This window comes from Mytilus galloprovincialis, chromosome 5, assembly GCF_965363235.1.
Source record: "Mytilus galloprovincialis chromosome 5, xbMytGall1.hap1.1, whole genome shotgun sequence".
In the NCBI taxonomy this organism is placed as follows: domain Eukaryota; kingdom Metazoa; phylum Mollusca; class Bivalvia; order Mytilida; family Mytilidae; genus Mytilus; species Mytilus galloprovincialis.
In genome coordinates this window covers 70,304,874-70,332,103 of record NC_134842.1, presented here as the reverse complement: position 1 = coordinate 70,332,103, position 27,230 = coordinate 70,304,874, and the positions used below count along the sequence as shown (strand labels likewise).

Sequence of the window (27,230 nt, the reverse complement as noted above, 5' to 3'; positions counted from 1 at the left end):
AAAATATGCGACCACTACAAAAGTACAGTTAATTGGGGAAAAAAATAAATACCATGTGTATTGCTCAACTTTATATCAGGGCATCTTCTATTCTGTCTTTCTGTTATTATTGCTTCAGGTCCACTTTGAGCTTCATCCACTGAAACAAAGAATGAAGATTGAAGTCTTGCAGGTGAATGTATTTAACATGGCATTTGAAAATAAGATTTAATGGAGAGAATTTATTAATAACTTTCTTAAACTATCCTGGATTTCTACCAAACTTGGACAGTTCATTTCTGTTTTTAGCTCACCTGGCCCAGTGAGCTTTTCCCATTACTTTGCGTCCGTCGTCGTCGTCCGGCGTCGTTAACTTTTACAAAAATTTTCTCCTCTGAAACTAATGGGCCAAATTAAACCAAACTTGGCCACAATCATCATTGGGGTATCTAGTTTAAAAAAATGTGTCCGGTGACCCGGCCAACCAACCAAGATGGCCGCCATGGCTAAAAATAGAACATAGGGGTAAAATGCAGTTTTTGGCTTATAACTCAAAAATCAAGCATTTAGAGCAAATCTGACGGGGTAAAATTGTTTATCAGGTCAAGATCTATCTGCCCTGAAATTTTCAGACAAATCGGACAACCCGTTGTTGGGTTGCTGCCCCTGAATTAGTAATTTTATGGAAATTTTGCAGTTTTTGCTTATAATCTTGAATTTTATTATAGATAGAGATAAAATGTAAACAGCAATAATCTTCAGCAAAGTAAGATTTACAAATAAGTCAACATGACTGAAATGGTCAATTGGCCACTTTAGGAGTTATTGCCCTTTATAGTCAATTTTTAACCATTTTTCGTAAATCTTAGTAATCTTTTACAAAAATCTTCTCCTCTGAAACTACTGGGCCAATTTAATCCAAACTTGGCCACAATCATCATTGGGGTCTCTAGTTAAAAAAATGTGTGGCGTAACCCTGCCAACCAACCAAGATGGCCGCCATGGCTAAAATAGAACAGAGGGGTAAAATGTAGATTTTGGCTTATAACTCTTAAACCAAAGCATTTAGAGCAAATCTGACATGGGGGTTAAATAATCTATTAGGTCAAAATCTATCTGCCCTGAAATTTTCGGACAAATCGAATAACCTGTTGTTGGGTTGCTGCCCCTGAATTAGTAATTTTAAGGAAATTTTGCAGTTTTTGCTTATTATCTTGAATATTATTATAGATAGAGATAAACTGTAAACAGCAATAATGTTCAGCAAAGTAAGATCTACAAATAAGTCAACATGACCAAAATTATCAGTTGACCAATTAAGGAGTAATTGCCCTTTATAGTCAATTTTTAACCATTTTTCTAAAATTTTAGTATTCTTTTAAAAAATCTTCTCCTCTGAAACTACTGGGCCAAATTAAAACTTGGCCACAATCATCATTTGGGTATCTAGTTTTAAAAATGTGTGGCGTGACCCTGCCAACCAACCAAGATGGCCGGTGTCATATGGTATTTTGAACCCCCTAAAAAGTGAACCCGGGGTCAAAATACCATGCGGTAAAATGACCCCGGGGTCATTATACCGCATGGTATTTTGACCCCGGGGTCATTTTTCACATATGGTATTTTGAACTCCCCTGCGGTATATTGAACCCCCCTGTTTTTGATAAATAGTATTGCAGATAATCTAATTTACAATGTATTGGCTATCATTTTTTTAATTTGTGCTTTTAAGTAGGGGGTTCAATATACCGCAGGGGGGTCAAAATACCATGGCTAAGTAAAATTTTCAAAATATCTTTTCCAGTATATCAAATACATACAAACTACTTATTGGAGTATTATAACTATGTTAATAGCTTGAATTTTTGAAATTCAAGGTCTATAGTAGGGGGTTCAATATACCGCAGGGGGGTCAAAATACCATGGCTAATTAAAATTTTCAAAATATCTTTTCCAGTATATTAAATACATACAAACTACTCATTGGAGTATCATAACTATGTTAAGGAGTTAGAATAGCTTGATCTTTTGAAATTTAAGGTCTATAGTAGGGGGTTCAATATACCGCAGGGGGGTCAAAATACCATGGCTAAGTAAAATTTTCAAAATATCTTTTCCAGTATATTAAAAACATACAAACTACTCATTGGAGTATTATAACTATGTAAAGGAGTTGGAATAGCTTGAATTTTTGAAATTTTAGGTCTATAGTAGGGGGTTCAATATACCGCAGGGGGCTTCAAAATACCATGGCTAAGTAAAATTTTCAAAATATCTTTTCCAGTATATTAAATACATACAAACTACTTATTGGAGTATTATAACCATGTTAAGGAGTTGGAATAGCTTGAATTTTTGAAATTTTAGGTCTATAGTAGGGGGTTCAATATACCGCAGGGGGTCAAAATACCATGGCTAAGTAAAATTTTCAAAATATCTTTTCCAGTATATTAAATACATACAAACTACTCATTGGAGTATTATAACTATGTAAAGGAGTTAGAATACCTTTAATTTTTGAAATTCAAGGTCTATAGGGGGGTTCAATATACTGCAAGGGGGTCAAAATACCATGGCTAAGTAAAATTTTCAAAATATCTTTTCCAGTATATTAAAAACATACAAACTACTCATTAGAGTATTATAACTATGTTGAGGAGTAAGAATAGCTTGAATTTTTGAAATTCAAGGTCTATAATAGGGGGTTCAATATACCGCAGGGGGGTCAAAATACCATGGCTAAGTAAAATTTTCAAAAGATCTTTTCCAGTATATTAAATACATACAAACTACTCATTGGAGTATTATAACTATGTTGAGGAGTAAGAATAGCTTAAATTTTTGAAATTCAAGGTCTATAGTAGGGGGTTCAATATACCGCAGGGGGGTCAAAATACCATGGCTAAGTAAAATTTTCAAAAGATCTTTTCCAGTATATTAAATACATACAAACTACTCATTGGAGTATCATAACTATGTTAAGGAGTTAGAATAGCTAGAACTTTTGAAATTTAAGGTTTATAGTAGGGGGTTCAATTACTTCAATATACCGCAGGGGGGTCAAAATACCATGGCTAAGTAAAATTTTCAAAATATCTTTTCCAGTATATTAAAAACATACAAACTACTCATTGGAGTATTATAACTATGTTAAGGAGTTAGAATAGCTTCAATTTTTGAAATTCAAGGTCTATAGTAGGGGGTTCAATATACCGCAGGGGGGTCAAAATACCACGGCTAAGTAAAATTTTCAAAATATCTTTTCCAGTATATAAGATACATACAAACTACTTATTGGAGTATTATAACTATGTTATTAAGGGAGTTAGAATAACTTGAACTTTTGAAATTCAAGGTTATAGTAGGGGGTTCAATATGCTGCAAGGGGGTCAAAATACCATGGCTAAGTAAAATTTTCTAAATATCTTTTCCAGTTTATCAAATACATACAAACTACTTATTGGAGTATTATAACTATGTTAAGGAGTAAGAATAGCTTGAATTTTTGAAATTCAAGGTCTATAGTAGGGGGATAAATAATCGCAGGGGGGGGGGGGGGGCAAAATACCGTGGCTAAGTAAAATTTTCAAAATATCTTTTCCAGTATATTAAATACATACAAACTACTTATTGGAGTATTATAAATATGTTAAGGAGTTAGAATAGCTTGAACTTTTGAAATTCAAGGTCTATAGTAAGGCGTTCAATATACCCCCTTCTATACCTTGAATTGCAAAAATTCAAGCCTTCTTACTCCTTAATATAGTAATAAAACTCCAATAAGTAGTTTGTATGTACTAAACATGCTGGAAAAGATATTTTGAAAAATTTACTTTGCCATGGTATTTTGACTCTCCTGTGGTATATGGAACCCTTACTATAGACCTTTAATTAAAAAAATTCTGGCATTTCTAACTCTTTTATGTTGTATGAATACACCAATAAGTAGTTTGCATGTATCAAACTTGCTGGAAAAGTTGTTTTGAAAATTTTACTTTGCCATGGTATTTTGAACCCCCCCCCCCCCCCTGCGGTATATTGAACCCCCTACTCTAGGCCTTTAATTTCAAAATTCTGGCAATTCTAAACTCTTTTATGTAGTTAGAATACACCAATCAGTAGTTTGTATGTATTAAACTTGCTGGAAAAGATATTTTGAAAATTTTACTTTGCCATGGTATTTTGACTCTCCTGCGGTAAATGGAACCCTTACTATAGACCTTTAATTCAAAAAATTCTGGCAATTCTAACTCTTTTATGTTGTATGAATACACCAATAAGTAGTTTGCATGTATCAAACTTGCTGGAAAAGTTGTTTTGAAAATTTTACTTTGCCATGGTATTTTGAACCCCCCCTCCCCTCCTGTGGTATATTGAACCCCCTACTCTAGGCCTTTAATTTCAGAAATTCTGGCAATTCGAACTCTTTTATGTAGTAAGAATACAAATATAAGTAGTTTGTATTTATAAAACTTGCTGGAAAAAATATTTTGAAAATTTTACTTTGCCATGGTATTTTGACCCCCTTGCAGTATATTGAACCCCCTTCTCTAGGCCTTTAATTTCAGAAATCCTGGTAATTTTAACTCTTTTATGAAGTTAGAATTTATGAAGTTAGAATACAACAATAAGTAGTTTGTATTTATCAAACTTGCTGGAAAAGATATTTTGAAAATTTTACTTTGCCATGGTATTTTGACCCCCCTGCGGTATATTGAACCCTCTTCTCTAGGCCTTTAATTTCAGAAATTCTGGTAATTTTAACTCTTTCATGAACTTAGAATACAACAATAAGTAGTTTGTATGTACTAAACTTGCTGGAAAAAATATTTCGAAAATTTTACTTTGCCATGGTATTTTGACCCCCCTACGGTATAATGAACCCCTACTCTAGACCTTTAATTTAAACAAATCTGGCAATTCTAACTCTTTTATGTAGTTAGAATACACAAATAAGTAGTTTGTATGTATTTAACTTGCTGGAAAAGATATTTTGAAAATTTTACTTTTCCATGGTATTTTGACCCCCCTGCGGTATATTGAACCCCCTACTCTAGACCTTTGATTTAAAAATAATCTGGAAATTCTAACTCTTTTATGTAGTTAGAATACACCAATAAGTAGTTTGTATGTATCAAACTTGCTGGAAAAGTTATTTTGAAAATTTTACTTTGCCATGGTATTTTGACCCCCCTGCAGTATATTGAACCCCCTTCTCTAGGCCTTTAATTTCAGAAATCCTGGTAATTTTAACTCTTTTATGAAGTTAGAATTTATGAAGTTAGAATACAACAATAAGTAGTTTGTATTGATCAAACTTGATGGAAAAGATATTTTGAAAATTTTACTTTGCCATGGTATTTTGACCCCCCTGCGGTATATTGAACCCTCTTCTCTAGGCCTTTAATTTCAGAAATTCTGGTAATTTTAACTCTTTCATGAAGTTAGAATACAACAATAAGTAGTTTGTATTTATTAAACTTGCTGGAAAAAATATTTTGAAAATTTTACTTTGCTATGGTATTTTGACCCCCCTACGGTATAATGAACCCCTACTCTAGACCTTAAATTTAAACAAATCTGGCAAATCTAACTCTTTTATGTATTAAGAATACACCCATAAGTAGTTTGTATGTACTAAACTTGCTGGAAAAGTTATTTTGAAAATTTTACTTTTCCATGATATTTTGACCCCCCTGTGGTATATTGAACCCCCTACTCTAGACCTTTAATTTCCAAAAATCTGGCAATTCTAACTCTTTTATGTAGTTAGAATACACAAATAAGTAGTTTGTATGTATTTAACTTGCTGGAAAAGATATTTTGAAAATTTTACTTTTCCATGGTATTTTGACCCCCCTGCGGTATATTGAACCCCCTACTCTAGACCTTTGATTTAAAAATAATCTGGAAATTCTAACTCTTTTATGTAGTTAGAATACACCAATAAGTAGTTTGTATGTATCAAACTTGCTGGAAAACATATTTTGAAAATTTTACTTTGCCATGGTATTTTGACCCCCCTGCGGTATATTGAACCCCTACTCTAGGCCTTTAATTTTAGAAATTCTGGCAATTCGAACTCTTTTATGTAGTTAGAATACACCAATAAGTAGTTTGTATGTATCAAACTTGCTGGAAAAGTTATTTTGAAAATTCTACTTTGCCATGTTATTTTGACCCCCCTGCAGTATATTAAACCCCCTTCTCTAGGCCTTTAATTTCAGAAATCCTGGTAATTTTAACTCTTTTATGAAGTTAGAATTTATGAAGTTAGAATACAACAATAAGTAGTTTGTATTTATCAAACTTGCTGGAAAAGATATTTTGAAAATTTTACTTTGCCATGGTATTTTGACCCCCCTGCGGTATATTGAACCCTCTTCTCTAGGCCTTTAATTTCAGAAATTCTGGTAATTTTAACTCTTTCATGAAGTTAGAATACAACAATAAGTAGTTTGTATTTATTAAACTTGCTGGAAAAAATATTTTGAAAATTTTACTTTGCTATGGTATTTTGACCCCCCTACGGTATTATGAACCCCTACTCTAGACCTTCAATTTAAACAAATCTGGCAAATCTAACTCTTTTATGTATTTAGAATACACCCATAAGTAGTTTGTATGTACTAAACTTGCTGGAAAAGTTATTTTGAAAATTTTACTTTTCCATGATATTTTGACCCCCCTGTGTTATGAACCCCCTACTCTAGACCTTTAATTTCCAAAAATCTGGCAATTCTAACTCTTTTATGTAGTTAGAATACACAAATAAGTAGTTTGTATGTATTTAACTTGCTGGAAAAAATATTTCGAAAATTTTACTTTGCCATGGTATTTTGACCCCCCTACGGTATAATGAACCCCTACTTTAGACCTTTAATTTAAACAAATCTGGCAATTCTAACTCTTTTATGTAGTTAAAATACACAAATAAGTAGTTTGTATGTATTTAACTTGCTGGAAAAGATATTTTGAAAATTTTACTTTTCCATGGTATTTTGACCCCCCTGCGGTATATTGAACCCCCTACTCTAGACCTTTGATTTAAAAATAATCTGGAAATTCTAACTCTTTTATGTAGTTAGAATACACCAATAAGTAGTTTGTATGTATCAAACTTGCTGGAAAAGTTATTTTGAAAATTTTACTTTGCCATGGTATTTTGACCCCCCTGCAGTATATTGAACCCCCTTCTCCAGGCCTTTAATTTCAGAAATCCTGGTAATTTTAACTCTTTTATGAAGTTAAAATTTATGAAGTTAGAATACAACAATAAGTAGTTTGTATTGATCAAACTTGCTGGAAAAGATATTTTGAAAATTTTACTTTGCCATGGTATTTTGACCCCCCTGCGGTATATTGAACCCTCTTCTCTAGGCCTTTAATTTCAGAAATTCTGGTAATTTTAACTCTTTCATGAAGTTAGAATACAACAATAAGTAGTTTGTATTTATCAAACTTGCTGGAAAAAATATTTTGAAAATTTTACTTTGCGATGGTATTTTGACCCCCCTACGGTATAATGAACCCCTACTCTAGACCTTCAATTTAAACAAATCTGGCAAATCTAACTCTTTTATGTATTTAGAATACACCCATAAGTAGTTTGTATGTACTAAACTTGCTGGAAAAGTTATTTTGAAAATTTTACTTTTCCATGATATTTTGACCCCCCTGTGGTATATTGAACCCCCTACTCTAGACCTTTAATTTCCAAAAATCTGGCAATTCTAACTCTTTTATGTAGTTAGAATACACAAATAAGTAGTTTGTATGTATTTAACTTGCTGGAAAAGATATTTTGAAAATTTTACTTTTCCATGGTATTTTGACCCCCCTGCGGTATATTGAACCCCCTACTCTAGACCTTTGATTTAAAAATAATCTGGAAATTCTAACTCTTTTATGTAGTTAGAATACACCAATAAGTAGTTTGTATGTATCAAACTTGCTGGAAAACATATTTTGAAAATTTTACTTTTCCATGGTATTTTGACCCCCCTGCGGTATATTGAACCCCTACTCTAGGCCTTTAATTTTAGAAATTCTGGCAATTCGAACTCTTTTATGTAGTTAGAATACACCAATAAGTAGTTTTTATGTATCAAACTTGCTGGAAAAGTTATTTTGAAAATTTTACTTTGCCATGGTATTTTGACCCCCCTGCAGTATATTGAACCCCCTTCTCTAGGCCTTTAATTTCAGAAATCCTGGTAATTTTAACTCTTTTATGAAGTTAGAATTTATGAAGTTAGAATACAACAATAAGTAGTTTGTATTGATCAAACTTGCTGGAAAAGATATTTTGAAAATTTTACTTTGCCATGGTATTTTGACCCCCCTGCGGTATATTGAACCCTCTTCTCTAGGCCTTTAATTTCAGAAATTCTGGTAATTTTAACTCTTTCATGAAGTTAGAATACAACAATAAGTAGTTTGTATTTATCAAACTTGCTGGAAAAAATATTTTGAAAATTTTACTTTGCTATGGTATTTTGACCCCCCTACGGTATAATGAACCCCTACTCTAGACCTTCAATTTAAACAAATCTGGCAAATCTAACTCTTTTATGTATTTAGAATACACCCATAAGTAGTTTGTATGTACTAAACTTGCTGGAAAAGTTATTTTGAAAATTTTACTTTTCCATGATATTTTGACCCCCCCTGTGGTATATTGAACCCCCTACTCTAGACCTTTAATTTCCAAAAATCTGGCAATTCTAACTCTTTTATGTAGTTAGAATACACAAATAAGTAGTTTGTATGTATTTAACTTGCTGGAAAAGATATTTTGAAAATTTTACTTTTCCATGGTATTTTGACCCCCCTGCGGTATATTGAACCCCCTACTCTAGACCTTTGATTTAAAAATAATCTGGAAATTCTAACTCTTTTATGTAGTTAGAATACACCAATAAGTAGTTTGTATGTATCAAACTTGCTGGAAAACATATTTTGAAAATTTTACTTTGCCATGGTATTTTGACCCCCCTGCGGTATATTGAACCCCTACTCTAGGCCTTTAATTTTAGAAATTCTGGCAATTCGAACTGTTTTATGTAGTTAAAATACACCAATAAGTAGTTTGTATGTATCAAAACTTGCTGGAAAAGTTGTTTTGAAAATTTTACTTTGCCATGGTATTTTGACCCCCCCCCTGTGGTATATTGAACCCCCTACTCTAGGCCTTTAATTTCAGAAATTCTGGCAATTCGAACTCTTTTATGTATTAAGAATACAAATATAAGTAGTTTGTATTTATAAAACTTGCTGGAAAAAATATTTTGAAAATTTTACTTTGCCATGGTATTTTGACCCCCCTGCGGTTTATTGAACCCCCTTCTCTAGGCCTTTAATTTCAGAAATTCTGGCAATTTTAACTCTTTTATGAAGTTAGAATACAACAATAAGTAGTTTGTATTTATCGAACTTGCTGGAAAAGATATTTTGAAAATTTTACTTTGCCATGGTATTTTGACCCCCCTACGGTATATTGAACCCCTACTCTAGACCTTTAATTTAAACAAATCTGGCAATTCTAACTCTTTTATGTATTTAGAATACACCAATAAGTAGTTTGTATGTACTAAACTTGCTGGAAAAGAAATTTTGAAAATTTTACTTTTCCATGATATTTTGACCCCCCTGTGGTATATTGAACCCCCTACTCTAGACCTTTAATTTCCAAAAATCTGGCAATTCTAACTCTTTTATGTAGTTAGAATACACAAATAAGTAGTTTGTATGTATTTAACTTGCTGGAAAAGATATTTTAAAAATTTTACTTTGCCATGGTATTTTGACCCCCCTGCGGTATATAATTTGAACCCCCTACTCTAGACCTTTGATTTAAAAAAAATCTGGAAATTTTAACTCTTTTATGTAGTTAGAATACACCAATAAGTAGTTTGTATGTATCAAACTTGCTGGAAAAGATATTTTGAAAATTTTACTTTGCCATGGTATTTTGACCCCCCTGCGGTATATTGAACCCCTACTCTAGGCCTTTAATTTTAGAAATTCTGGCAATTCGAACTGTTTTATGTAGTTAGAATACACCAATATGTAGTTTGTATGTATTAAACTTGCTGGAAAAGATATTTTGAAAATTTTACTTTGCCATGGTATTTTGACCCCCCTGCGGTATATTAAACCCCCTTCTCTAAACCTTTAATTCAAAAAAATTTGGCAATTTTAACTCTTTGGTGTAGTTTGAATACACCAATAAGTAGTTTGTATGTATTAAACTTGCTGGAAAAAATATTTTGAAAAATTTACTTTGCCATGGTATGATGACTCTCCTGCGGTATATTGAGCCCCCTACTCCAGGCCTTTAATTTCAAAATTCTGGCAATTCTAAACTCTTTTATGTAGTTAAAATACACCAATCAGTAGTTTGTATGTATTAAACTTGCTGGAAAAGATATTTTGAAAATTTTACTTTGCCATGGTATTTTGACCCCCCTGCTGTATATTGAACCCCCTTCTCTAGGCCTTTAATTTCAGAAATTCTGGCAATTTTAACTCTTTTATGAAGTTAGAATACAACAATAAGTAGTTTGTATGTATTTAACTTGCTGGAAAAGATATTTTGAAAATTTTACTTTGCCATGGTATTTTGACCCCCTCCCCCTTTTTTACCATGAAAAATCAAAACTGCCTTTATATTTATATATACATATGTTATAATTACAAATAATTAAAGCATTCAAGCTACATATGGTCTAGTTATAATTTGTCAATAAGTATTTTGAATGACATTTTGTTGGTAAAGACTTCAGAGCACTTATACCAAGCAAAGATATTTCTTTTAATTAAGCATGGAAAATGTACCTCCCCTTCTTGTATGAATGATTTTTTAATCTATGATAAGCTTTAGAATAATGTAAAATGTTCTAATAATCATCTAGGATGAAAAAAACAGGGGGGTTCAATTTACCATGGGGGTTCAATTTTCCATACAGGGGGGGTTCAATTTACCATGGGGGGGGTTCAATTTACCATAGCGGTATTTTGACCCCGGGGTCAATTTACCATGGGGTTCAAAATACCATATGACACCGCCATGGCTAAAAATAATACATAGGGGCGAAATGTAGATTATGGCTTATATCTCTGAAACCTAAGCATTTAGAGCAAATCTGACAGGGATTAATTATTTATCAGGTCAACATCTATCTGCCCTGAAATTTTCAGACAAAACAGACAACATGTTGTTGGGTTGCGGTCCCAGAATTGGTAATTTTATGGAAATTTTGCAGTTTTTGGTTATTATCTTGAATATTATAATAGATAGAGAGAGATAAACTGTAAACAGCAATAATGTTCAGCAAAGTAAGATCTACAAATAAGTCAACATGACCAAAATTGTCAGGTTACCCCTTAAGGAGTTATTGCCCTTTATAGTCATTTTTTAACAATTTTCATGAATTTTTGTAAATTTTTGTAAATTTTTAGAATATATTTTCCACTGTTATTACTGGGCCAAGTTCATTATAGATAGAGATAATTGTAGCAAGAAGAATGTCCAGTAAACTAAGATCTACAAACACATCATAATCACCAAAACACAATTTTGTCATGAAGTTGTCTGTGTGGTTTAATATTGTCAAAGACCAAGGTGAGCGACACAGGCTCTTGAGAGCCTCTAGTTTACTACTAATATAAGTTTTCATGCCAAGAAACATTACATTCACTCTGTGGTTACTAAAATTTTAATAACTTTCTTAAACTATCCTGTATTTTTACCAAACTTGAACAGAAGCTTCTTACAATGAAAAGATAGTATCGAGAGGAATATTTTTTTTTTCTTTCCCTCATTTATGTTGAATCTTGGATTTACAGCAAAAGTAGGCGAGACACTGGCTTCTGCATAACCTTTGCAATCTCATTTTTTTAGAAAAAACTTTAAAATTTTGTATATTCAACTTTTTATTTAAATTATATATATTATTCTTTAAATCAATCAGTCAGGATTCTACTTCGTCAAAATTCTCCAAATTACGCCAGTTCATTTTCACAATCGTAGAAATGGAAGCCATTGTAGGTATGACGCGCTGCCAATTTTGCTCTTGAAAACCGATAAATTTATCCACATAGCACCATTAAGATCCTTATATGTCAGTTGTGTTTTAAAAAAACCAAATGTATCTACTAGCCAATGAGCATCAGTTAATTTTTATACGACCGCAAAAATTTTAATTTTTCGTCGTATATTGCTATCACGTTGGCGTCGTCGTCGTCCTGCGTCGTCTTGCGTCGTTGTCACAAGGTTTATGACCATAAAAGGAAGGTTGGGTTTGATTTTGGGAGTTTTGGTCCCAACAGTTTAGGAATAAGGGGCCCAAAAGGGTCCAAAATTGAACTTTGTTTGATTTCATCAAAAATTGAATAATTGGGGTTCTTTGATATACTAAATCTAACTGTGTATGTAGATTCTTAATTTTTGGTCCCGTTTTCAAATTGGTCTACATTAAGGTCCAAAGGGTCCAAAATTAAACTTAGTTTGATTTTAACAAAAATTGAATCCTTGGGGTTCTTTAACATGTTGAATCTAAAAATGTACTTAGATTTTTTATTATTGGCCCAGTTTTCAAGTTGGTCCAAATCGGGGTCCAAAATTAAACTTTGTTTGATTTCATCAAAAATTGAATAATTTGGGTTCTTTGATATGCCAAATCTAACTGTGTATGTAGATTCTTAATTTTTGGTCCCGTTTTCAAATTGGTCTACATTAAAGTCCAAAGGGTCCAAAATTAAACTAAATTTGATATTAACAAAAATTGAATTCTTGGGCTTTTTTTGATATGCTGAATCTAAACATGTACTTAGATTTTTGTTTATGGGCCCAGTTTTCAAGTTGGTTCAAAAAAAGAGGGACGAAAGATACCAAAGGGACAGTCAAACTCATAAATCTAAAACAAACTGACAACGCCATGGCTAAAAATAAAAAAGACAAACAGAAAAACAATAGTACACACGACACAACATAGAAAACTAAAGAATAAACAACACGAACCCCACCAAAAACTAGGGGTGATCTCAGGTGCTCCGGAAGGGTAAGCAGATCCTGCTCCACATGTGGCACCCGTCGTGTTGCTTAAGTGATTACAAATCCGGTAAATAGTCTAATTCGGTAGGTCATATTCATGAAAGGGAAGGGGATTGTAGTTACGACGTAAGGAACATATCCGATATCATTTGTGAAACGGTTATTCCATAACGGTCAACCAACTCGTGATGGCGTCCGTAAAATTTACGAAGGGATGATTTCAACTTCACCATTTGGAACTCTTGGTTTAATAGCTTCCTTGTGAGCAGCAAACCTCTATCAAGAAAATCATGATAGGAAATGCAAGCACGGGAATATCGTAAATCAGGATCCAAAATTATTATTTTAAGTATTGTGCAATAGCAAGAAATTTTCAATTGCACAGTATTCAGCAATAGCAAGAAATCTTCAATTGCACAGTATTGTGCAATAGCAAGAAATTTTCAATTGCTCAGTATTGCGCAATATCAAGAAATCTTCAATTGCACAGTATTGTGCAATAGCAAATATTTTCAATTGCACAGTATTGCGCAATAGCCAGAAATATCTAATTGCACAATATTGTGCAATAGCAAGAAATTTTTAATTGATTGGAGTTATCTTTCTTTGTCCAGAATAGTAGTCGAGTCAACTTAAATCATTGTTTTATACAATATACAATATATATTCACTTTTACTACCAACTGATAAATTAAAACAATCTTTACCATTCAGTGATAACAAGCACCTTTTGTTACATTTTAATATTTTATGATGTATTTAAATGAGTAGTTATTGTTGCAAACTCCATTAGAAATTTGAATTGAGATCAGTTTTGGAAAAAAGGGAAAGGGGTATGTGAAAAAAAAAATGTGGGGGGGGGTTAAATTTTTCTCATTTCAGATTTCATAAATAAAAAGAAAATTTCTTCAAACATTTTTTTGAGAGGATTAATATTCAACAGCAAAGTGAATTGCTCAAAGGCAAAAAAAATATTTTAAGTTCATTAGACCACATTCATTCTGTGTCAGAAACCTATGCTGTGTCAACTATTTAATCACAATCCAAATTAAGAGCTGTATCCAGCTTGAATGTTGTGTCCATACTTACCCAACCGTTCAGGGTTCAACCTCTGCGGTCGTATAAAGCTGCGCCCTGCGGAGCATCTGGTTGAAAATTCTTAAACATTTAAAAAAAAAATGTTATTAAATATTTCGTGGAATGGCATACAAAAAATTTTCAGTGGTTGAAGATTATAAACCCTAGTTATCATGCACAAAAAAATTAGTTTTTTCAAAGATATGCATTTTCATTATCCAACTTAAAAGACTGTCATCAAGAACTTTTAGTAAAAAGAAATAGCTATTCAAACACACCTACTCTGTTTTTGTGATTCATTAGATAGGTACTTCACTTGCAATGTATTATTGTGTTATTTTAATTCAAAACAGTAAGAAATGTATAATTACAATTTATAGTGTCTTCTGTTTCAGTGCAATTTATCTCCCTTGGAAATTCATATACAATGCTGTTTTCAACACTCGATCCTGTGTTGTCTTCTGAAAAAGTAAAGAAAGCAAATTCATCATCACAGGTAAGTCAGTTTAGGGGAGGTTATATCTCTAACACATATTTAAGCCCAGCTACATTCTTTATGTGTCTGTCCCAAGTGAGCAGTCTGTAGTTCAGTTGTTGTTGGTTCATATGCATCATATTTATTTTTTCATAAGTTTTTTTTTTTAAGCCTTTATATCTGACTATCTGGTATATTTTTCTTTATTTGACCTTTGGAAATCATACCACATCTCTTTATTGTTATATAAAAACAAGAATGATGTCCTACGTTTCTGAAATTAGGGTTAACAATCTAATTTGAAAGTAGAATTTGAAATTAGAATAAGAAAGATCATATCATACATTTTAAGCTCACCTGGCCCGAAGGGCCAAGTGAGCTTTTCTCATCACTTTGCGTCCGGCGTCTGTCGTCGTCCGTCGTCGTCGTCGTCCGTCGTCGTCCTGCGTTAACTTTTACAAAAATCTTCTCCTCTGAAACTACCAGGCCAAATTAAACCAAACTTGGCCACAATCATCATTGGGGTATCTAGTTTAAAAATTGTGTCCGGTGACCCGGTCAACCAACCAAGATGGCCGCCATGGCTAAAAATAGAACATAGGGGTAAAATGCAGTTTTTGGCTTATAACTCAAAAACCAAAGCATTTAGAGCAATTCTGACATGGGGTAAAATTGTTTATCAGGTCAAGATCTATCTGCCCTGAAAATTTCAGATGAATCGAACAACCTGTTGTTGGGTTGCTACCCCTAAATTGGTAATTTTAAGGAAATTTTGCTGTTTTTGGTTATTATCTTGAAAAATATTATAGATAGAGATAAACTGTAAACAGCAATAATGTTCAGCAAAATAAGATTTACAAATAAGTCAACATTACCGAAATGGTCAAATGACCCCTTTAGGAGTTATTGCCCTTTATAGTCAATTTTTAACCATTTTTTGTAAATCTTAATTATCTTTTACAAAAATCTTCTCCTCTGAAACTACTGCGCCATATTAAACCAAACTTGGCCACAATCATCATTGGGGTATCTAGTTTAAAAATTGTGTCCGGTGACCCGGTCAACCTACCAAGATGGCCGCCATGGCTAAAAATAGAATATAGGGGTAAAATGCATTTTTTGGCTTATAACTCAAAAACCAAAGCATTTAGAGCAATTCTGACATGGGGTAAAATTGTTTATCAGGTCAAGATCTATCTGCCCTGAAAATTTCAGATGAATCGAACAACCTGTTGTTGGGTTGCTACCCCTAAATTGGTAATTTTAAGGAAATTTTGCTGTTTTTGGTTATTATCTTGAAAAATATTATAGATAGAGATAAACTGTAAACAGCAATAATGTTCAGCAAAATAAGATTTACAAATAAGTCAATATTACCGAAATGGTCAAATGACCCCTTTAGGAGTTATTGCCCTTTATAGTCAATTTTTAACCATTTTTCGTAAATCTTAGTTATCTTTTACAAAAATCTTCTCCTCTGAAACTACTGCGCCATATTAAACCAAACTTGGCCACAATCATCATTGGGGTATCTAGTTTAAAAATTGTGTCTGTTTACCTGGTCAACTTATTAAGATGGCTGCCATGGCTAAAAATAGAACATGGGATAAAATGCAGTTTTTGGCTTATAACTCAAAAACAAAAGCATTAAGAGGAAAACTGGCATGGGTTAAATTGTTTATCAGGTCAAGATCTATCTGCCCTGAAAATTTCAGACGAATCGATAGTCAATTTTTAACAATTTTCATAAAATTTGTAAATTTTTACTAACACTTTTAACTGAAACTACTGGGCCAATCATTATAGATGGGGATATATGTACGCAGCAAGAATGTTCAGTAAAGTTAGATCTACAAACATATCACCATCACCAAAACACAATTTTGTCACGAATCCATCTGTGTCCTTTGTTGAATATTCACATATACAAATGTACCAAGGTGAGCGACACAGGCTCTTTAGAGCCTCTAGTTCATAGGTAACATGTCACAGACATGTGTTTCTAATTCTCCTGAACACCCTTTATTTAATACTAAAGAGTTTTTTAGGGATCCCCATGCAAACTTTTATATTTTTCAATTTCATAGATCATGCCATTTCCTGTTTGTTACAGACCATTCTGCAGTGTTTGAAGAAGAAAAAAACATACCTTGTGTTTTTTATTTTAGTGAAATTACTCCTGTGTATATTAATCTTTTTACCAAATGATATTGTGTTTAATTGGCATTTTAGCAATGATCAGATTAAAAATGTAATAATATCATTAGTTTTTAAGAAGGTATACCTCACTAAGGCAGCAATCTAACTTAAAAAAAACAATAACTTAATATTTAAAATCCCTTTACTGTACAGTCCAACAGTAACCCTACCTATAAAAGTCGAGCGAGTCCTATTATTAAAATATCTTCTGACCAGAGCTCTTAACTTTCAAGGAGAGTTTTTTTCTAATTCATTACAGATTTTCAATCTGGAATACTTTAAAATAGGAAAGAAAACAACAATTAATTTGTGTTGTTATAAAAATTGATAATTTGGCCATATATAAATAAGAAGACTATATATAGACATTTGAATGGATTGCCTGAATTTTTTTCAAGGTCCAGGTTTGTGTTCAGCACTGATGTTATTTTTCCATTGACATCATAGATTTTTATTTTCATGCAAGGTACTGCAAACTTGTTAGTTGTTACTTTGTCTATGATATTTTTCCATTTTTCATCTAAATATGCATACTCTTTTTTCAGATTAGATGTACTGAAATGATGTAAATTAGGTCCACAGTCTTGTGAATGATTTTCATGTGGGCCATCTAAAAATTTAACATGACCTTCTGATATCTTCCACCATACATTGATACCAACTACAAGAAAATCAGAAATTCTTTGACAGTGTGCCTGTATTAGACGGTGTCTGGAAGCAATAAACTGACCGGGAATGATAGAGTTTCCTCTAGGAGGAAGCAAACGAGATTGCTGGCTGATGGCTGAATCCTGATGTTCAAAAGAATCAATTTGGTCTTCACTGTCCTGCTTTGCTAAAAATCTCAAGACACAGTTATCAACAACATATTTGGCTTGTCGGTTACTGGTTCTGACAGCGATAGATCTAAGATCTCCAAATGTCCTTTCCTGGTTTTCTGGAAGAAGGGACCTTAAGCAAAATAGTCGATACATTTCAGGAAAATGAACTGTGAAGCTGTGGAAGTGTGAGCCATAAAATCTTCCTTTTGTAAGTTTTTTAGGGTTGATGATGACATATTTGATCAAAATGGCAAAGAGAAAGCATTGGTTATATAATCTTAAAACCTGCTTTTGTGTCCTTTCATTTGAACGACTGTAACAAATGGTAATGATTTCTACAAGGCTGTTGCAGATTGTCAGGATGTCAGCATTAACAAGACCATTTTCGTAATTCATATTAGTGAAGTGAGCTCGCTTGATAGCGTACAGGCGTGCATTGCTGGCTTTCAATTCATTTTTGTCACCCACAGTAACTTCAAAGAACCTCAGATATTCTTTTTGAATGTTGTCATCAAGGTGGGTATGGCAATTCAGTTATCAAGTTTTTAACAACATTCACAATGTCGTGAAGTGGCTCACAGTTGGAAATTTTGTATTGTTCTAAATTTTCGGTGGTACATGTATTTGTCTCAAAATTGGGACAAAACAAGGCAGGTGGTCTCTGTATTCCATGTAGTGTCTCTGTGAGAAGTGTTTTCAGTTCAGGTTTTTTTAAGTTGTAAATATCAAGGTTTCTGTAATCTAGCTCATCAGTAAGGGTTTCCTTGGTTAAATTTACAAAGGGGTTGATGTTGTTCTGCATGTTGAAAGTTTTCCACAGAGTACCACCATTAAAAAGATCAAGATGTTGCTGTAAAGATTGAGTTTTCTGGATAAAAGCCGCTTCAAAATTTGAGTGGTTCACTGCAGCTAAGCCACAGATACATCGGTAATTGCCTCCCCTTTGCTGCCCACACTCAAATTGTCGGGCAGGATTGTCCCCAGTGAAAATCCTGACTGTGTCATAAACCTTTAAACCATCGGGAGCAATTGATGGAGTGCTTAGATCTTTAAGGTCCTCCACCCTTGTAGTACTGTATGACATCTGGTCAAAATCGCTACTCTTTGACTGACCAAATATGTAGAGCTTTGGCTTTTCAACAATGCTTTGTACATCAATAGCTTTTTGATCAGGGTATTTTTCAGTGTATTCCTCATTTGTAAGATAAATATTTTCATCGAACAAACAAGAAATCATTATCAAAAAGTATGGCCTACTCAATATGCCAGAATGGTCATGCCACAATTTCAAATGACGATGGATGGTGTTGGCAGACGCCCTGAAAAAACCCATTTCAGACTGTTCATTTGTCAGCTTCTGACATAACTGGTGTAGGGGAAATTTTCTGCCATAAACTGTCACAATCTTTTCTACCAATTCACCATTGGTCATGTTGGTTGTTATATTATTTGATTTAAAGACTTTAGGAGCAACTGCTTTGATTTAAAGACTTTAGGAGCAACTGTAACACCTATATCCAAGTCGCCAGTCTGTAAGAGTTCCCTTACTTCTTTCTTAAGTTTTTTGGCTGGTCTTGGTGTTGGTGTTGATAGACCATGTAGACGTTTACATAATATGTGTTTAGCCCTACAAACTCGCCTAAAGTAATCCCTGCCACTTATTCTTTTTGTATCATTAAATTTGTTAACTTCAACTCCTTCAGATTTGGCAAATTGGTATAAAACCTGACCTGCATTGAGTGGAAATTGATGATAAGAGTTTTTGACCTCATATTTTCTGGATAATTCGGTCCAGTTTATGTTTGATTTAGCAGGAAGTGATTTGATTTCATTAATGAACTTCTTCTTGTCGAATTCATAATTGTTTATGTTTCCTATACCTTTTCTTTGTTTTTTGGGCCTCTTCTCTGAATCTTTTAGCTAGGTTTTGTTTTGCTTTGGACTTGCTAATTAAAAAAGTTCCCAATCCTTCTCTTTCATATTCACTATATGATTTTGATGATGCTAGAAAGTTTTTTATTTTATTATCTGCATTTAGTAGGTTGGACATTTCTTCTTTTTGTTTTGACAGTACAGATTTTATTTCTTTTTCTTTTTCTCCTGAAGTCAACTTTGGTGTTAGTTTATAATTTTTGCAAATTACGTCTGTAAAAATACTTCCTGTTTTCTTTTCTATGTACGGGACAATTGTTTTCACTACTTTAATCATTTTGCCATCATTGTTAGTTTTTGAAGTGTTGCAAACTGTTGTTGTAAGTTCAGTATATAATTGATCAATATCATTTGTTGTTTGTGGTGCACTGGCAGCATGCAGAGACGTGTGGAAGGCATCGGATTTACAAATATTACAATCTTGTTGCTGATGGCCTTTTCTTTCAATTTCACTGAGTTTACACCAATTTTTCAGGTTATATTTTTCAATAAAGAGAGTTTTTTCGCCTGATTTGTTACAATTTTTCCAATATTTTGTCTTTGTAAGATAAATTTGCACCCGAGGGACTCTAGATTTGAACTCGGCTAATGGTTTATACATTTTGGGATATTTGTTCATTATTACATGATAATTGTTATATCTTTGAAATACACTTATGCTTTGACTATGGTTAGGCACTGTTGTATAAATTGAGTTTTCTTTAGAATTTTCAACTTGTTTATTGTTCCACCATTTCAGATTATCTGGGTCTTTGGTTGATCTAGCCAAGATCACCTTAGCATAATTACACATATTCATGTTTGCAGGTTATTTGTCCATCAGAAAGATTGTGTCAAGTTTTAAAATGTGTTGTGTCCTCCATGATGATTTCAGCTATTTTTTTGTTTATAGATTATATTTATATATGTATTGAATCTTATAAAAAGAATGTTGTGCATTTTCACAGAAATAAAAATAAAACTGATCAATGGCATTCTTCATGTATTTTATTTCGTTAAACAAGAATTTAGAGGCTAGGAAACATCAATTTGACAGCATATTTTGGAGGAGGAAAAAACAATTTGAACCAGTCAGGACACTTATATTACAATTGTGAAACAAAAATGATGATCAAAATTAAAAAATAAAAATTATAAAAAAAATCTTTAAAAAAGAGCAGCATAAAAGAAGTGCAACATGAACCGACACAACTTTTAAACAGAACTTTACATGAACACTATACATTGTATAATTAAGGGTCTATATTGATAGATTGGTAGTCTTGTCTGTGAACGAAAAATTGTGACAAAGTATTTTGCAGTATTGTATTTATTTCAAAACCATGCAGTTTCATTCTTTTGCAAATGATTTGTTATATTTTTCATACAAGGCATTTGATAGTAAAACTTTGAAGTTGGCAAACATCATTTAAAACAAAAAGTACCAAAGACACGATAAAAATAGTGTTGGAATCTTGGTCACACTTTTTTGGAAAGAAAGCTTCAAAAGATATTGGATTTTCTTGGGTACACATTTTCTTTTGTTATTGTGTATTGGCATGTTGACAACAGTAAATGGAATAGTAGAAGTAGGATATTATATTGTAGAAGTAACTCAAATGAGTAACTGAGATTATGAAGACTTCTAGTGAGATGTCAGAAAATATTTGGTTTAATTATCAAGGAGGGTATTCATGATGTGTTGGAAGTGAAAATTAAAAAAAAACTGTCAGAAGGGTATATGATTCCAATACTAAATGTCAAATATCTGCTATTGCAAAATACAAGTGAATCACTAACTTATATGGAGAGAATTTACAAGTGGACCATGCAGAGTGTTTTGATTTACACAGGTAGGATAAAAAGAACATATAAAGGTGGGGATCTAGAAAGAAAGAAAAAAATATTGCATGTGGGTTTGGTGGAGAATTCTAAAAAGACACATGTATAAATAATGGATATCTTGATTTGTTTGAATATGTTTTGAACTAAAGAGCTTATAAATATCAGAAACCCGTCTAAATTATATTATATCATAAAAGTTTAAATAATTTTAAAATATTTCATCATAAAAGTTCATGTGTGGCCACTAAGCAATCTGCCAACTTTGCACCAGCATATCAAAACATTAATATAGCTTAGGGAGAGAATCGAACCCTCGTACATGAACTTTTATGCTGTTTTTCTTAATAATTATAAAGACATAAACCCCCCTTTTTTTCTCAAATCAAGATACCCGATTTACATGTCAATATTTTGAGTCTTCGTGGATGAAGGAAAGCAAGGTGTAAAGAATGCCCGATACCATTTGTCATAAATATTAATCGGCAAGCAAATAAATGACAAATCAGCATTTATAAAAGTAAATCGTTGTTTTGAAAAACGTGGCGTATTTACTTCATCAGGGGAAATAATCCAAATAGTCCTGATCAACTGAATGTTTTATTTGTGTAGAAACATGGATATTTGTGTGATTCGCGTATAAAAACGCATTGGCGCACCCCGTTAATGTTCGATTTCCTTTTTAAAACTTTGCACACCCCTTCTAATGATGATGATAATTAACAATATTGCTGTTTCTAATTTTAAAACTTTGCGATAAGCATTGCAAATATTCAACGACTTCAACATGTTCAATGTTTGATGCTTTTTTGGTACAACTTCAGTTTGTTTTTGTAAATAATAAACGAACCTGTTCAATTTTAAACGAAGAAACAGCAAGCATATGAAAGATGAGACTTTAATGAACAAAACACAACTTTATTTTATGAGTTGCGTGTAGGTCTTCGGGGTACAGGCTCCTGACTTGGGACAGGCACATACATAAATAATGTGGCGGAACATGTTGGCGGGATCCCAACCCTCCCCCTAACCTGGGACAGTGGTATAACAGTACAACATAAGAACGAACTATAAAAATCAGTTGAAAAAGGCTTAACTCATCAGATGGACAAAAATACAGGTAGACGTGGCCAGGTACTTATACATCCCGACAAAAAATGACTTAATGAACAGATCTGAGAGTACTCGCAGTTATCTGACAGCTAGTTCAAAGCCACTAACAACTAATAAAAAATCATGCATCTAAGACTAAACAATCAACCCGTACACATCCAACATCCAATGGATTTAGTGTAAAGACGTCATAAACAGCCAGAGAAAAACATGACCTTGTGCAATGCCAAGTTACAGGTATCGACAGATTGTAGATCCATGAATATGTATATATATATGTATATAACATACTAGTAATATTTAGTTAGCTTTTAATTTACTGATAACAAAATCAATATTTATACCAATAAAACAATATTCAATGATCTTACTACAGTGTTGAATAGGTAACCTTTTAGAATAAGTTTATTTAAAGGAGCGACAAGTTTACATGGATCATTTTTAAATTTCCGGGTACGGTTAACAACATTTCCGTAAAAATGAGGATGTGCTATCTCGGTTGAAATAAGTTTTCTACAGGTACAACCTAACTTCAAAACCAAATCTTTATATCTATGGAAAAATTTAGTATATTTGTATATAATGATACAAAATGATAAACTAACCTTTTGTTTGAACCAGTATTTCTATCTTTCATTAACATGATTTAGAAAGAATCTTACCTGGACTGTTTTCTTGGCCGTGCAATGATGAAATAACCAACCCAACGGGTAGGGTCTTTCGCCTACTTTGTGGGAAAGTGAGGTACATATGTTGGTGTAACAATACTCCAATTTATAAAAGACGCGTCCGGGTCTGCATACTTAATTGAGCTATTGTTTATTTACAAACTGTTAGAATGGAATGTACCCATGATGCTTTGTATTGTTATTAAATATGTAGTTAGACTGGTTCCCGATCGCAATATTCAGTATGTGAGAGAGTATGGCTAATAGCTAATACCTGGAACGTAGTACCGGGAACCAGGATAATATGTAGTTCAACTGTCTTTCTATCACTCGAAGCCAAACTTGATACATGGTGTCAGATGTGCCTAAAGACGATACAAATCATGGCAATTTAGAAGAAATAAAAACATTCCGTCATTTGGAATCAGGGAAGTACCCACAAAAGCAAAACACTGTCCCTAAAACATAGAAATAAACAACACATTCAAGTCCCGCTAAAAACCACGTGCGTTTACTGGGAACAATGGATAAGCTACGGGCACCGGAGAAATTTAATATTGAAGCTAGAAACCTCGCTGATGCGTGGAAAAGATGGAAAGAAGAAGAACTGTACATTGATTTGACAATGGACGCAGAAGATGAGAGAGCGAAAGTTAAAATGTTCCTTTATCTCGTAGGAAACCAAGGTAGAGAAGTTTATGAAACATTAGGGGTCATCCATAATTGTCAACCATTTTCCAAAGTGTACAAAACGTACACTTGGGGGGAGGGGGTTAAAAAATCAACATTTTTACCGTACGCTTTTTTTTTCCAGAATTTATTTCGTTTCCGTAGGGAAGGTCGATGTATAAAATCGAGAATTGGCTTGGGTGTGTTTCTCTTATTTCTTCTTTATTATTTTCACTTGATGATATTTATTTCGATATCATATTTAATTCTTCTCAATCCGGATTGAACGATTAAAAGATCAAATCATTTGAAAACTAAATCTTTCAAAAATGTAAACTTGTAAATTTTTTAAACAAAAAGTTTGCTAGCATTTCTCAGAACCCCCGATGGTCAATTTCGCCATATCGTTATCGTTTCACTCTGTTTAATAAACAAAACTGATGGAAACACTAAATTCTTTGAATGTTTTGATTTTGACAAGACACCATTTTGTGAAAAGATTTTATTTAAACTGGTCCTTCGATTAATTTCCTTGTAATGTATTCCAAAACAGTAAACCAATAAACCGGAAGTAAACTTATTTTTCTTAGTATAAGCCTCCTGTAATTAGGAGCACCCCCCTATGAAGTTTAACCTTAACCTTAAAAATTATCCAATATATGTACACGTTACAGTATATACATGTATACACAAACGATAATAGTGCCATGAATGGCATATTTACAGGGACTTTTTAAATAGAAATACAGGCGGGAAATTAAAAAACTTAAAATGTTTTAAAACATAACACTTTTATTGATTGCTGTCTTAAGCTCTGATTCCATCAACAACTGTCAGTCCATACTTTACCAATGCAATATAACCATATTTCCCTTTCTTTGATTCTTAGCAAAGTTTATGTGCCCTTTTGTTAATCTTTTGCATGTTCTAGGTGCCCTTTTTCACTGGAGTTCCCACTGTGTGATAGGGGAAACACTAATCTTTGAACTCTTTATTCTAACAAAACACAAGCATCACAGATAGATGTCATCAAATAAAACAGTCAGATATGTTTTAGTTTATTTTCAATGCAAATTTCTATATTAAACTAAAATATAATAAACAGGATCTTCTTTTTATTAAGAATGATTGATTGCTCTCTTGAAATCTGAAAATGGTTGATGTACACTTTTGAGGGAGGGTGGGGGGTCTGAAAAAGTGTACGTTTTGTACACTTTGGAAAATGGTTGACAATTATGGATGACCCCTTAAGGTTCATCATAAGGAATTTAAAAATATGGCCGTGTTTACCCCTCAAAATTTACTATGAGTACAGAGAAAATGGTACATCTAGGAAAGTTTTAAGGCATGGCAGGAACTAGATATATAAAAGTTACATAAAGTATACGTTTCAGATAATTATAAATTTTTCTAGATTTTGCTTTCCAGTTTTTTTTTCGTTCCTGCAGAAGGTGCCAAAATAAACAAAGTCGGGAAAGAGGTTTGAGAATATCCACTTATATAATACATGTTGTGAGTAGTATTGATTTAAATGGACAATAGATGGACAATTGACATCTGCAGACAACAGGTGATTTAAACTGTGTAAATGAGTGGAACGTATCAAACGAAACTCGGGTGTTTGTTTATTTTGCTATCTTCTGCAGACTGGAAAAAACTGGACATCAATATCCAGGTAAGTTTTTAATTTTCTGAAATGTATACTTCATATAACTTTTATATATCTAGTTCCTGCCATGCCTTAAAACTTTCCTAGATGTACCAGTTTCTCTGTACTCATAGTAAATTTTGAAGGGTAATCACGGCCATATTTTTAAATTCCTTATGATGAACCTTAACGTTTGAACATCCACCAAATGACAGAACATTTATACAGGTTCTTCAAGCATTTGAGAACCATTGCAACCCGAAGAAAAACGAAACTGTGGAAAGATATATGTTCAACATGAGAAACCAACGACCAGATGAAACCTTTGACAAATAGGTATCCGGTCGTTCCGGCCCCAAACCGATCCGGTCCCAAGTCAATCCGGCCCAAAGTCGATCCGGCCCAAGTCGATCCGGCCCACGTCGATCCGTCCCCAAGTCGATCCGGCCCATAATAAAATATGAATTAACTAGATTTTGGAGGAATTTGTCTCAAACTTTAACAGTATAAATAGAATTTGAAAAAAGTGTCCGATCGATGATGGATGACAACAGGTCAGTGAAGTATTGGAGTACCAGTTAACGAACTATTTTAAATCCATACGAAAATTAGTGTTATTGTGTCTGTTTGTATCGCAGTTTCTACATTTTTAAATTATGAAGTTATTTTCCATGATAACTTTTACTTTGAATTTCATGGCAATTTTTATTTTATTCAGTTCACACACAGAATAGCTAAATAAATATTTACAGTCCAATGGACCTATAAAATTTATCGCATAATAATGACTTGTTTAATCAAATCATTAGTCTATAATTGGTTTGTTTATTCAACAGTTGTTTGATGATTGTGAACTAAGGTAATGCCACTCGTAATCACTTAATTCAATCCAATACTGATTAATTAAAGTTACGTAATCTGTTTTTCAACAAGGTCTTTATAGTTTGAATATAATATTTCCATGGTTTGATAAATTTTTGATGCCTTAATGACTGACCTTTGTTAAAACATCAAAAATATATATCTTGATATATATATATATATATATATATATATATATGATTAAATGATAGCTTCAGACACTTGTGATGTAATCAAGAAGCTGATTATTTTAACCAAGTTATATATATTAAAATCTGTCTTTTTTCACCTTTTTCATATATAAGGATTAATTAACACCAATTAATTGTGCAATTTGATTTGATATCTTAAATTTTCTGAAATTTAGGGTTTGTCCTATAATATTGTTAACTAATGCCAGATTAATTATTAGAAGGTAAGTCTAAATAACTTCATAAGTCATTATTTAACTGAAGTCTAAACAGATGACTCAACTTTCCCTCTAATTCTCCCTCTATTTTTGAAACCTGCATACCAAATTAAAGGGCATTTGCTCCCCTTGACCACCATTTGGCCCCTTCCCTGTCATTTCCCTTTAAATTTGCTCAAAAGTCATACTTTTAGTCCATTTACAGTAATGGCTGATTTGTGATTTTACCATCTTAACTGCAATTTTCATATTGAACACATTTGACCATTCAGTATGAGTTCCCATGTATTTTTGTCTTATATGAAGGAGGTTTTAGGTCATGTTTTTCTAAACACCTTATTGCTATTTGTCTGTCTGGATAGTTAAAACCACAAAATCAAATATCGATGAATATGCAAGTTTTCAACAATCCAGGAGAATTGACATCCACGAAAAATATCGGAATCCACAGTAAGATAACTCCCCTTTAGGTTTTGATAACGAAATTTTGGATATGACATT

General features: G+C 32.8%; 1 long non-coding RNA gene across 1 annotated transcript; it reads left to right on the top strand.

Annotated features, from left to right (window-relative positions):
* Positions 1–18: 18 nt before the first annotated feature.
* LOC143076322 (uncharacterized) lies at positions 19–19,041 on the top strand. Its single transcript, XR_012978615.1, has 3 exons — positions 19–172; positions 14,509–14,609; positions 17,333–19,041. It is a non-coding gene; the product is annotated as an uncharacterized LOC143076322 (long non-coding RNA).
* Positions 19,042–27,230: the final 8,189 nt, after the last annotated feature.